The 14300-nt window shown below is 48.9% G+C and overlaps 1 protein-coding gene across 2 annotated transcripts in view; it reads left to right on the forward strand.

Annotated features, from left to right (window-relative positions):
- The first annotated feature begins 5004 nt into the window (after window positions 1-5004).
- LOC144175881 (uncharacterized) overlaps window positions 5005-14300 on the forward strand; it is a 97343-nt gene continuing 88047 nt past the window's right edge. The window contains exon 1 of one of the 2 annotated variants that reach the window (XM_077704933.1): window positions 5005-5155. The gene's annotated coding sequence lies outside the window, so the exon portion shown is untranslated. Of the gene's footprint in view, window positions 5156-9981; window positions 10005-14300 lie in introns of those variants that run through there. The other variant, XM_077704936.1, reaches the window with a different exon arrangement.

Raw genomic sequence — 14300 nt, forward strand, 5'->3', positions numbered from 1 at the left:
AAGCGATTGTGTAACAAATTTTTATTCTTAAAGGCATCGCTAAATGCCTGACGGAGCCCCTTCGAGATCAGGTGTCCAATTTGCGGAAGTGTGTTGTGTTGTCGCTCGGGAAGGAACCATAATTTTTAGTTGTCTTAATTTCACAAGAAGCCGAGGCACTTCCACTGTCGCATGCTCCTCCTGTCGCGAACCCAGAAATTTCGCAGAGGGCCGTGGACCCAGCCCCCTCCTCCACCACCCCCCCTCTTGAGTACGCCGGAGGTGGCGAGAGATGAAGCCCACGTATGGTCTTAAAGTAACCGCTAATGGCCGGAAAACATGGCAAAAATTTTGATGCACCAATGGCAGGTGCGCGCGTTTCGTTTCGATGAAACGGGCCTCGTTGATTCGACAAAATGGCGTTCGACGTAACGGCTTCGATGACACGGGCATGCCTTCGATGAAATGGGGTTTAATAAAACAGCGTTCGATGAACTGTCCCGCACCCGAGGCGAAGTACCTTAGGGATTCGGGCTCTTGGCGTCTCCTGTTGCCGTCTCGCGTAGTAACGGTACTAAAACAGCGGGGCACTCGTTTTCGAACGCCTTGCGCTAGGACGTAACGCGTACTAAAAAAACACACCGGGACACTCATTTTCAAACGCCTCTCGCTGGAACATTTAATCTCTGTGGGCAAAAATGCGCACTAGAAGAACACACCGCAAGTCCCGTTTACCAACCCCTCACGTAAGAAATATTCATGCTTTAAAGACACGAGAATTTTAGTAGAGCAAAGCTGCATACTTCAACCTGAACTCGGCTCGATCTACGACTTGAAAGCGCTGGGGCGTTATCAACACCCGGAGCATTGGGAAGGGGGAGAAGGACACAAGAAATACGTTACGCATATTGCTGGGATTTGCCCCGCGATTGCTGATAGTACATAATAAATGTACATAGGCATGAGGGATGGCCGGGCTGTCATGCTCCAAGATTAAAAAAAAAGAACAAAGGCGCGACTCAAAGCTAACCTATAGTGCATAATGTTTCCAGGGCAGTGGAGTTGCCGTCAGTAATTCTTTCGTGTAGTAACCCACGAGCCGGGGTAAGAGGGTCCGCTCTAGCCTGTAATTATTTGTGATGTCCCTGTAGGACCCAAGGCGATCCCTACCCGAACAGCGAAGTGAATGAGCATTGTTGACGTCACCAGCTCGGTCAGAAAATCCTCGTGTGACGTCGTGCGCCCTCTATGCTCGAGCCAGGCCAGAGTGTGCAGGTGCCCATACTAGACATGCTTTTTTTTTCGTTACGGAGCTGAACCGAAACGGAACTTTTATTGATGAAGTTAAACAGAAACCGGAACAAAAAAAAAATCTCTGGCCATCCCCACTAATTCAAAACGTGGGGAGGGGCGAAGCATGTAGTGTATAAGTGTATTCTTCGCGCATTGTCGTTTTTGCCAACGAAGATGAAACCGTTAGGGGGTAGAGCTATACAACTTTGCTGTAGAAGTCTCGTGTGTTTGAAGCAAGAATCGTTCTAGCGCGAGCCGTGAATGAGTGTCCCGGTGTTTCCTTAGTACGAGTAAGGAAGCGTTACAGCGCCAGGCGTAAACAAGTGTCTCGGTATTTTTAAGTGCACAGCACTTTAGGGGCTCGCTTTATCGTCGTAGCTCGCACGCTGGACTAAAGTAGAGCCACACAGCGTTCCTTCATAGCGGCTGTCGTCGCGGCCTAGAGGCTTCGAAAGCCAAGCGGTTTATATAGTCATAAACTTTCGAAACTCCCGAACCCCTGGCGCTTGTCATACGTCTCCCCGTTGTTTAGCTCAAATAAAAGTGTACGTACATTTGAGGCGAAATATACGTAATTCACCGGCAGCGCCCGCGTTCATTTAGTTATGAAACCCGTTGGGTTTTTTTTTTTTTAAGCGAAAAAAGTGGCAGTGCAACGCCGGCCCGTGCGGGGGGAAAAGCAAGCACAGAAAGCACAGAACTCCCGCTAGCGCAGTTTCGGGTAGGGGGTAGGGGTCACGCGAGCACTGCCAAGGCGGGAAATTTGAATTGCATTGGGTCATTGCAGTGAGCGGATAACGGTGCCACAGCCCATTATGGCGGATCACTGCTCTGCACTCGCGACAGCTCTCCCATTGAGTGGAACGGCTTTCCATTTTTTAGTACGCTAAGGCCAGAATGCATGGAGCGATCTTTCCCGACGAAGTTCGCGCGGCGGAAAATCTGCCGCGGCAGCGCGCAGTATGTTCGTTGGGCATTAACTCCATGGAGAGAAGAAACGGCGCCCGCCGCCGCTGTGTTGCTCTCAAATGTGGCTTCCATGTCCAGAATCAACGGCGGCGTTCAGTAAACAGACCCAGTGAAGGAGCTTCCCGCTTGGGTTGTACGTCGTTTGAAGATTCTGCGTGGGTAGGGGGCGTTTCTTGGGCTGAAATATGCGTGTTCAGTGCTCAAAAGCGCTAAAGGCAATAAAAAGTAAACGACTGTCCCCGGGGAGATTCGAACGGCGTTCTGCCTACAGTCTATCTTGACAAATGTGCTTTGGTGCAAAATAGAGCATGTCAAGACCGTCTATAAATAAATGCGACTGGCTGCTTCTAGTATTTTGCTGTATTTGAGAGGCCCTCGCACTGATATCTCCTGTTCCTCACACGCCGATCTTGCAGACGGATCCCATTTGCTGCAATAAAAGTTGTGTAGGTGGATCGCCTCTATTTACCTTAATAAAAGTTACCGTACATGCCTATCTCGGCGACACAAGCCACGATAGTTGGGTCCGGACCGTGTAGCGCTTGCGGCTACAGATGTCAGAAAAGCGCGGACTTCACTTCTTGCAACACCGTTATCCTCAATCGATCTCAGATTTACAATCCGTTTTTTTAGCTCGAGTAGGCGCGGGACAAGCGTGTGCCTCTCAAAGTCTCCCAAACCGGCCGTCTGCAGCGGCCTGTACACGCCGTACGCCATGGAAGCGAAATCGGAAGTCCTGATTTGTTCCTTCGGTTTGCCGCTCGCCGCCGCCTCGCCACCGAGGAACTTTTCTGACCCGGCTAGATCTGCGGCGACAATGGTTTTTCCGTCGCCAGAAGTTGTCGTGAGTGTTTTTTTCGCGAGATCAAGTGCATCAAAGATAAACTATATCGGCTCACTCCTTACCTCAAAGAAAGGCTTTTAATTGTGACCTGTAAGTGGTAACAGAGACTGGCATTTGACGTTCCTTAATCATGAAGTATAACTTTATAACTGCTGTTTATAAGAAGCTCGATAAGTAAAATCAGCCATTGTGGTAAAACATAAGCGGGCCTCACCATGTGCCCCATCGTAAATACCACTGGCTGAACCCACCTTCCACAAATATAAGCCGGAAGGACAACTATGGCTCCGTCCGCAATGGCGATGACCGCATTCTGCGAAGCGATGCACAGCATTACGTGACTCTTCATAGGCAAAGTTTTTTCAGTGGTAAAAGTACAAACACGATTACCTTCGTACTAAGCATGCTCCTGATATATTTAGCCGTCCAATCCTCCACAGCTTGTAATTTCTGCCTGAGCAGCATTATGTGGTCCGCCGTTCAACACCCTCACCCGAATCACTCAATGTTAATTGTAAGTAGCGGTGGGAGGCTGCCTTGCTCAAACCTAGCGCCTAATCTCCAGGACAAGATCTTGAACTCGTCCGAGAGGGTAGCGGAGGTGCACCCTTTTCCGCTTCCTTCTGTCCTCTACCCTTTCGGAATAAATGGAGTCGTTACCTCGGTCATTGCAGTCGACTCGATAACAGTAGGTATTACGACTGCTGTCATTTTACCCTTGGCTAGCGACCATAAAATTGACTGCTGACTAGGCAAGCCAAAAATCACACCTAAAAACCTTCACGCTCTGGAACAAGGGAAGGGTAACTGCAGAGCAAAGGTCTGCACGCTCACCGGGAACCCCTTACTCTTGCCAATCGGTCTCAAAAAAACGTAACGCAGACAAAAGGCTGTGTACCACTTCTAAGACTTGCAGACCGATAGCGATTACCGCCAGCGAAATTAATACTGCCAGCTTGGTCTTCCGCTGATGCGCTCTTGCAACGGCCTTCCGTTAGCTGGCCATATGAGCTTGCAGTGACTCGGTTGTCGCCCAAAATTTCCTTGAGGGAGGCCTTCTTCACGGAACGCTCAACAGCACTGAAATGTACAAAAAGTAGGCAGTGTTAACTAAAAACATTTTCACAACAAAAATCAAACGTGCACAATGCAGCTTGTTCGCGCTTATTTATGGTTCGTGTATTTTATGATCTTTCCGGGACCGCGCGTATTACTGAATAAGAAAAACTAAAAATTGACACGCACTACGCATCCAGGAAACGGCAGGTTTGTGAAAGGCAGCAGTTTCTTAACAATGTTTCGCCTAATAGACAATACTTGAATTTCTGTACAATACTTCTCTTCTAGAACAAGAAAAAAAAGGCGTAAAAACAATTGGCTTCAACAAAATGCTTTTTGTTTAGGGTATAACGGAGACCAGACGACGATTCGTACTCATTACTCTCCTGATCAAAGGGACTGACGCGCACGCGGTACACGTTTGGCAGACACGCAAGATTAAACCATCGCTTCTTCCTGGTTGGCGCCCAGTCTAAAAACACGCGTTCTGTTACGCAACGGGAAGAAACCGCTAGCGCGGAACACGGCACGTCCGCTCTTGCCCAGCCATAACTACTGCATAGGGCGCCAAGCCAGCGCACACAAATAAAAAAATAACCAAGATAACGCAAGAACGCGTTTGCGAGAGAGAGCGTGTGACGCTGGGGGTAAGGGCGAGGTCATTTTGCCTGTACGTCTCTCCCACCGAAACTGCTACGAATTCCACTTTATAATGCGTTGGAAACAAATAAGCATGCAAATACGTTGAAAGACGGAAGCGATATAAAGACCAAGGGCGTGGGAGACATATCGAGCAATGTGAAGGGCGCAGATCGGGCTCAGAACACTCGGAGGCGCTGTCGGTTACGTTTCGCAGTCTTGCTGTACAGTATACGGCGTGTGGCATTGCGTTGCTGGGGCGGGTGTTGCGTAACTGCCACAGCTTCTCTCCGCGCCGCTTCATCTATCCGCTACTCGAGGGCCCGCGACTGAACGACTTCGTGTGGCAGGTATCTACTGCATTCCTACCCTGTAAGTATGCATGCCGACAGTTTTCTTCAAATATTCAAGTTCAGGCTATGCTAGAGTATAACCAGGTGCAAGTTGTGAGCGGCAAGAGCGCTGTAGTGTACAACTCCGACGGAGCGACCAACCCAGATGTCGACGGGCGCGCGCGTTTACAAAGGAGATTGTGCTTAATTGCCCAATGAAGACAAAATACACGTTCGGTTCATTAAAAAGCCTATTTTGTCCCGATAACAACGGTGCGAATTTTATTGCTAAATATGAAACAATACACACTCAACAGTGGCGTCGCCAGATCCACTTTCCGGCGATTTTTCTATAACGTCAAAGAAGGTTGTTCGCGCGATTGGCGGCCGCTAACCTGAGTTACCGGCAAAAAACTTAACTGGGAGATTGCAGTAGAGCCTCTATTTCCGTTTGGTCGTATCACTTGAATGCTAGTGCGCAGTCAACGCACTCAAAGAAAGAAGATTTTTGGGCCGGCCCATCAAAACGTAGCTCCTTCCCATATTACGTCACCATGGCGCGAAATTTGAGTTTTTGAATATTTATTGCGTTTTTTTTGTTCAAAAATGTCTTTCAGGGATGGATTGTAGGTGAGTGATCTCGATTATCGAAGGCTAATTCTTTCAAACTGAGCCAAGTCGAATTTGGTCTTCAAGCGCACCATAGCCTCCTTTTTCTCATGTAGTTTGTTTGTCGTTGCTGCAGTAGTTTATAGGCAGAATAAGTTCTAGAAGTGACAGAAATGCCTGAAGTCACGTTCAAAATCCTTCCAGTAAGAAACTCCTAGCTCCGCGCGGAAGAACAGCCGAATGCGGTTATAGGGCACAGGGACAACTTCCGCTGTCGTTCTCAACTTGTGCCCGAGCATAGCACGTGTTCGCTACTGTCATTCGTTAAGTCCATATTTTGATCGAAGCGAACCAATGACGGCGAAAGGCGCGAGTTTTCACTTTAGGCGCCTTAGATACTGTATTGTTTTGTTTTGTTTGTTCTGCCTTAACAATTGCACTGAAGGCATCACGGTTGCTCAGTGACCGTGCCTTTATTGTGGATGCCGGAAATCAATAGCCGCGTATTCGTTTGTCGTGAAAAGAACTCAAGCATGAATAATCCCGATCGTGACGGTACTAATTTCTAATCGCTTATGATCGCACTGGGTGCCCCGTTCACCACACGTGCGCGTAGTTATGCGCGTGAATTTGTGTGCCCGGGAACCTTTGCTGACTCGCCCAAAGATAGGACACGCTTTGGTATAAGTGTGCCGCTACACACGGTATTGAAACCGGCCTAAACTGAGCTACATTGAGGAACCTGCTTTTCACGTTTTCACACCCGCTCGTTTGCGTCGGGTTGGGCTGGCGAACGTGGGCAGTAACGTCGCCAAGCAATGACGTCATCGCGCGCGCCGGCAGAGCATATTAAAGACGATAGTCTTTCTTGGGCTACTTAAACCCAGAAATTTTGGTCTGTCTGTATGTCTGTCCGTCTGTCTGTCTGTGACTCGATTCAGCCACCCGGCCAAAGCAAAAGAATGCCTGCGCAATAGTCTTATATAGTCACAGCTAAATCTACCCGTCTTGGTCCGGTGTAATGTTCATACTTGTCAACATTGTTGAAGAAGAACAAGACATTACGCAAATATGAGACAACAAATCAATACAGAAGTGATATTTGCAGTGTGCCTTTATAAAAATTCAAACATGCTTGACTTTTGCGAAATTAAATACTTCATCAACTGCAGAAAAAGAATTCACTCCGCCGTCGCCTGCTGTCGCCCGTGCCACTATAGCTTCTGGCGCCATTTTAAGAAATCAACCGGCAACAGTTACGCAAGGTTCCACTAGATGGTTTCCACGTTCTGCTTGCAACGCACGTGGAGTAGGGAAACGCGGTTCTATAAACGTTGAAGTAGGGCGCCTCGATTAACGCGCGTCTTCTCCGTATGGCAGCGTTCGCATCGAGACGCCCGGTTTGGAACAGTGGAACGCGGAAATTTAAAATGATTTAAGCAAACATTTGGCGTCTTTACCTTGGGAGGAGCGCGACGCAAGAGGAACAACATGAGAGGTAAGCGGTAAAGCGAAGGGAGGCATTTACTTCGCAAAAGCCGATAAAGACTATCGTCTTTTGACGTCATTTGCAACGAAAGGAGCAGATACGCGGCCAATTTTTTTACTGTAGCTTTGCCTCGCCGCACTCGGGCGGTACTTAAGTCACCACCTGTCGGAGGCGCGATACGACTGGTACAAGCATGGCTTTGGAATGGCGTCGCGGGAGGGCTCGATCTGTGAATTGTGGCGACGAGTGGAGCAGTTTTGACAGTACAAACAGAAGAATTCATGCCAAAAATAATAAAAAAAGCCACATGACCGAGAAGCGATAACATTAATCAACTTCTTATGTAGCGTCCCACAGGCCATACCTCACAAGCCGAACGGTGGCCACCGAACGAGTTCGCAAATTTTGAGCAAACGCCCGTCCCGCTGCGCCCTGCGATACTCTCGGAGCTTCACCACAATACCGCTGGGCACGCGTACATTGTTGATAATTTAATTACATTCGTAGCTCTTTGGGGGGATAACGACGACACCACGCAGAAAACTTGGGCAAGTTTCCAAGCATAACCCCGCATAAACTTAGCCGAACTAAGAATAAGCTAGGTGGGTGTGGTGTGTCAGTGGCGCCATCCTTCGAAAGGCAGGCGCACTGCGTGCGCCTCTGTTGAGAGTGCATGATAGATGTCGCTGTTGAATGACACACGTGATTGGAGCTAGTCAATCCGGTGTGTACGCATGTCTCCGTGTGCCGTTGTGAACATGGTTGTGAATAAACGGCCGCGCGTCAGCTCAGTCGTCGTTTGGTCTCTACCGGGTCAAGACTCGTACTGCCTGCTCGTGCCGCAGACTGTGCCGGCGCCCGTCGCGTCTCGCTCCAGTCACCACGCCCTTGTCGCGCGCTTATAAATTTTCAATTTTTAGATGCGAAGCATCTCATGGTCGGGGCTATGTCCCTCGTTGTTGGTGCGCCGTCCACACCCGCACTGCGCATGCTCGGCTTGCTGAACGCCCGGTGGTGCCTTACCCTTTAATGACTCCTGGAGCGACAGTGTTGCCGGTGTCTTCCTGGGCCGGTACGAGCCGAGCACGCTTCACGCGCCTTCGACGTTTCATCGTCGTCGGCAGCGGCGTGCGTCGGCGAGTCTCGGCGGGCCGTGATTACAAGCAGCCCACAACCATCCGGGGTACGTCATCGACCTCATCTTCAGCAACTTTAGGGTTCATCCACTACAACAGCCTTTGACTTTACATTTCACAGACCATAAGGCGGTCATAACCAACGCAGAACGCCAACCACAGCTAGACGTCACCTACTTTGAGCATGATCATGATAATGCCTAAATAAAGACAAATTCATACCACGTGCAACGTCTCCCTCTCTTTCTTTAAGGCTTCTTCACTCTAACACCCCCCCTCCAATAAAATTACACCATCTTCCCGTAAGGGAAACCTGAGTCGTATGCGAAGCAAACATGGGGTCAACGCAATTTCCAATTTCGTAGTTCCGGTAAGTGAAAAGTGTGGTAGTTACCATGGAAACCAAACGGTAAATATAACGGTAGCTACGTACCTCAACCTAACGGAAACGCGAACTGAAAACTAATGGGCACTTGAATCGACCCCATGGCTGCTTCGCGTACTACTCAGGGTTCCCCTACGGGAAGATGGTGTAATTTTATTTTGTAGGTTAATCTTCGTGTTCTGTGGGAGAAGAATAAGGTGCATAATATTGATTGTGTCTGTTCATCTGTGTTTTATTTTATTATATCGGTTTTCAAAATTGCAGTCGCCCAAATATCGTCATTTAGCTCATTATAACAATTAAATGTGTTAATTCCGAAAATGGTGCATTTATGTGGGATTGGAGGACGTTACACGTTTTGCTAATTGTCGCAATTTTGTTATTCGAATTTCCAACGTTATTTCCCATGCCTTTTTAGTTTAGTCGGCGTTTCTTGGAGATGTATGGAATGGGTACTTTTGATTTCGTCAGTTAATTTTGTGAAATTTTTATCCTTTCCGTTTTTTGTACTTTAAGATTTTTCAAAATTTATTTGAATCAATTATGTTCGCTTACGCTATTACAGTCAGAACACGACCTGACTAATCCCAATCTCACATATTTCCCGACCTAACCACCAAATTTGAATTCCCCGAAGGTGCCTATACGGCCGAGTGCTTTTATGAACTCGAACTTACCAATAGATTCAGCAGCTTTCCCGATTTAACGAAATATTTAAAGAAATAGGCATTTAAAAAGGAGAAATTTCGAATGTGTTTCATCAGAACACAACGAACATTATTGCGTCACGTAAGAAAAAAAAAACGGGGCATGTTTTTTTCTTCTTACGTGGCTCTACGAGATATACTCAGCAGTCCCGTAGCTGCCGAGCACGGCATCTCTGCCGGCGCGCTTTCCACGAGCTTGAAGGAAAAAGATAACGTCATCCATGTAACTTCATCTTGAATTACGTCGAAGAAAAATTAATTTCAAGATGACCCCGCAAGAGAAGTTGGATGAAGCCCTGTCTGGGTGGTTCAAGGATAATATGAGAGCCAAGAACGTTCCGCTTAGCGGGGAAGTGTTACAACAAAAAGCGCTATGTTTCGCGCATATGGTGGGGTGTGATGACTTCAGGGCATGGCCTGGATGGCTTATTATTTTTACCGCTGACTTTCAGCCCATTTCTAAATTATTCGCAGGTGGGTGCCGCCACCACCGCAATTATGCTGTCATGGTAGCGGCTGGGATGCGGCTCCTTTAGGCATCGAATTGGTGGAATCAACTGCTGGTAATATTGCACTCCCGATTTTACGAAGTTCTCCATTTAACGAACTCTTTCATGCGCTCCCGACGACTTCGTTATATCGGGTTTTAAAGGGGCCATGAAGACAAAATACAAGTTTGGTTCATTAGAAAGACTGCTCTGTCCTGATAACAATGATACCGATTTCATCGCAAACTTCGGAACAATAACGGAGATATTAAAGAAAACGCGTGAAGGAGTGGCGAATCACTAGCCAGTTTCCGGCAACTTTTCTATGACGTCACATAATCTTGTTTGGGCGATTGACGGTGGCCGAACTGATCAATCGCCAGGACACATGACTGGACGATTGTAGTGGGCCACTAGTTCCGTTTGATCAAATCACTTGAATGCTAACCTGCAGTTAAGATACTGAAAATTATGTTTTAAGTGATGGCCCATATGACGTAACTCGTGCCGATAACACGTCGCTGTGGCGCGAAGTTTGAAAGTTCCTAAGTATTTCTTCCGTTTTCATCGGTTAAAAAACGTTTTTCGTTGCCGGAATGGAGCTGCGTGAGGTACTGAAGCCTAACTCTTTCAAGTTAACTAAAGTTGTATTTTGTCTTCATGGACCCTTTAACTGTATAACTAATAACTGTGTTTTTTCCACAACCTATCCAGTTTTGTGCAGATTCAGAGCGTTACGGGGTCCTCCCTTGGGGGTACTCGGCAAAGAATACTACGCGTTACAAAGTCACTGGAGCTCCAAATTAGGCCGTTAGCGTGAAAACGCACTACTCTACCCGTAGGTGGCTGAGGCCGAACAGCGAAGTTTCTTTAGCAGTTCCCCCCGCACGGGGCACCTTGAGCAATCTTGGTGACGGTACTGGCGATACCGCGGACCCCGAGCCCCCAAACATACGCTGGATCCAACCGTGGCAATGTGTTTATAGGTGGAGGGTTAGAAACCACGAACGGTGGCCGTCGGAGCCTTGGTCAAGCTCCGGCCGATGGGCTCCCTGCCTGTCTACCAGGCAGGGAGCTCCGGGACCTCTTTGACTACCAGGGTAAGGTCAAAGGAGAAAGTACCCCCGTCTCCCTGCTTTTCAATGTATCATATGGCATCTTCAAACCCCCCCCCCCCCCCCAGACGTGATCGGCCCCCGAAAAGGGGCCGCACCGAAGTTTCTTTTCCTCCTTTGCAATCGATCTCTTCCCCAAAGCCCGATAATTTTTCGCGCTTTCTGATCATGGAATCTGTTGACAAGGCAAAACCAATCACTTCCCAGTCTGTGTTTCTAATCTCCAAGTTTCTTGAAAGCCTTGTCGGAAAGTCCTACAAGGCTAAGAAACTCACAACGGGAGAAGTTCTGATAGAAGTTGAAAACAAACAGCAATCCTCTAACCTCCTCAAGCAAACGCGCATGGTAGATGTTGACATCAAGATCACGCCCCATCGAAGCCTCAATAGCTGCCAGGGCGTGATCTCTGATCGGGATCTAATGAATGAGACTGAAGCAGATCTGCTCGAGGGGCTCCGAGATCAGGGCATGACAGCAGTGAGGCGAATCACCATACGCCGAAATGATGCAATAATTCCAACTAAGCACATAATCTTGACACTTGACCGCTCTAGCCTTCCTGAGTCGGTCAATGCAGGTTTCTTGAGATGTCCAATCCGACCCTACGTGCCAAACCCACGCCGCTGTTTAAAGTGTCAGCGGTTTGGGCACGGCACAACGTCTTGTCGTGGTAAATTGACGTGCGCAAAATGTGCAGCACATGATCATCAAACTGACAATTGTAAATCCGAGAACTTCACCTGTGCCAACTGCCAGGGACCACACGCTGCCTATTCTAGGAGCTGTGAAAAGTTCAAACAAGAGAAACAAATCATTGCCTTGAAAGTCAACGAAAACATCACCTTCCCAGAGGCACGGAAGAGGTTCGCCTCCTTCCCTCTGGGCAGGTACGCAGACGCAGCTCGCCGGGGGGCGGAGCGGCGTCTGGTTTCGGCGGGGACCCAGTACCGCGAGTCGGACTTGGTCCCGCCCCCGCCCCCCCCCTGGGTTGCCTCTGGCGGCCCAACCCGCCACCGCACCGCCTGCTAAGTCAGCAGCGGCTGTGGTGGCATCCACGTCCGTTGGGGATGCTGCTGCACCCTCTGTTTCCTCCTCTCCACCGGCCCGAAGCACATGCGAGGGCCCGGAGGAGATGGAGCTGGAGGAAACCGCAGCAGTTCCCACCTCCGCCGCACCGCCTGTGCCACCCGGGGCGCTCCTGACGCCCTCGGCGGTCGCGGCCAAAACGAAGGGCACCGCAAAGGGTGCCAGGTCCGGGGGGTCCGGTACGCCGGGTACCCCTTCCAAATCAGATGGTGACTTGGATGTGGGACCCTTCCTGTCTGCTTCGCAGCGGAAGGAACGGGTCCCTCCATCTAAACCTCCAGAGGAGGTAAAGAAACCCCGTCCAAGAGTCCAAGCCCCGAAAGACCCTACATAAATAGTCACACTCCAGTAGCTCTAATACATAATAATGGGCAGAGAAAATATCGTTCAATGGAACTGCAGAGGCCTTCTAAATAATCTTGACGATGTCTATGAGATTCTGCATGCTAATCAGCCAAGTGTAATGTGTGTTCAGGAAACACACCTGAATTCCAAGAACACAAATTTCTTGAATAGTTACCTGGTATACAGAAAGGACAGGGTTGGCTGCACACACTCTTCTGGCGGTGTGGCCATAATCGCCCGCAAATCCTTAGCATGCCACCCTGTCACCTTGAACACTATCCTGGAGGCTGTGGCAATTCGAACGATAATATTTAATAGGTTGATAACGGTATGCTCCATATACATTCCTCCTGATGTTTCACTTTTAAGCTCTGACTTCGAGGCGCTAGTTGACCAGCTGCCCGAACCATACATCCTGACAGGCGACCTTAATGCTCACAACACTCTTTGGGGCTCTTCTCGCACGGATGCCCGAGGTCGCCTCATAGAGAAATTCCTTACATCTTCAGGAGCATGCCTTTTCAACCGTAAACAGCCTACATACCATAACATAGGACACAACACATACTCATGTCTTGACTTGGCGATTGGCTCCGCAGTTCTCTTTCCTCTTCTCGAGTGGGGTGTGGGAACTGACCCATATGGCAGTGACCACTTCCCCACCTCACTTACATATATAGGTAAAGGCCCAAGCAGTTCCTCTTCCCATAATAGGTTCAATGAAGCACGAGCTAACTGGAATACATTTACAAAGACATCCAAACTACACCACACATCCATAGGACACCTACACGTTGAAGAAGCTACCCAACTCCTCACGGCGCACATCCTCGACGCCGCCGAAAAGTCCATTCCCCACGTCTCTGGTGCCCCGCGCAACCAGCGGAGGCCGTGGTGGAATGAGGACTGTAGGCGGGCGCGAGAGGCCCAGAACAAGGCGTGGGGTATCCTTCGTCGGTACCCCACGTCGGGAAACCTCCTCTTGTTCAAACGGGCCAAGGCATTAGGAAAACGTGTGCGCCGTGAGGCAAAACGAGAGAGTTGGCGTACATTCATAACATCAATAAACTCCTACACAGACACACGGAAAGTATGGACACGTATACGCAAACTCAAAGGACAACAGACACACAGCCTGCCCCTGGTCAGTACAACAGGGGACACTCTGGAAGACCAGGCTGACACACTCGCACAACACTTCCAACACGTGTCCAGTTCAGCACACTACACGAACACTTTCCTGAAACATAAAGCCTCTTGTGAAAAGAAGTCCCTACACGACAACAACAAATCACAGACTTCGTACAACTCCCTGTTTTCACTACATGAGCTGAGGGCTGCTCTGAGCACGTGTAAACCCTCAGCTCCAGGCCCAGACAACATTACATATACAATGATACAGAACTTACACACAGACACTCTTGTAACACTTCTTCACCTTTTCAACAAGATATGGCTTTCGGGGCACATTCCAAAGTCTTGGAGGGATGCCATAGTTGTAGCATTCTTGAAAGAAGGGAAGGACCCTTGTTCTCCCGCTAGCTATCGACCCATTGCCCTGACCAGCTGCCTGTGCAAGCTTCTCGAGAAGATGATAAACCGGAGGCTCGTGTACTTTTTGGAGTATAACGGCCTTCTCGAGAGCTGCCAGGCAGGCTTCAGGGCGGGGCGATCCACGAATGATCAACTTGTGGCACTAGAGTCGTATATTAAGGATGCCTTCGTGCATAAACAGTTCTGTTTAACTGTGTTTTTCGACCTAGAAAAGGCCTATGACACCGCTTGGCGTTATGGGATCCTTACTGACCTGAAGTCATTCGGTGTT

The sequence above is a fragment of the Haemaphysalis longicornis genome, unplaced genomic scaffold (genome assembly GCF_048455015.1).
Source record: "Haemaphysalis longicornis isolate Haplotype H1 unplaced genomic scaffold, Haemaphysalis longicornis Haplotype H1 scaffold_3, whole genome shotgun sequence".
In the NCBI taxonomy this organism is placed as follows: domain Eukaryota; kingdom Metazoa; phylum Arthropoda; class Arachnida; order Ixodida; family Ixodidae; genus Haemaphysalis; species Haemaphysalis longicornis.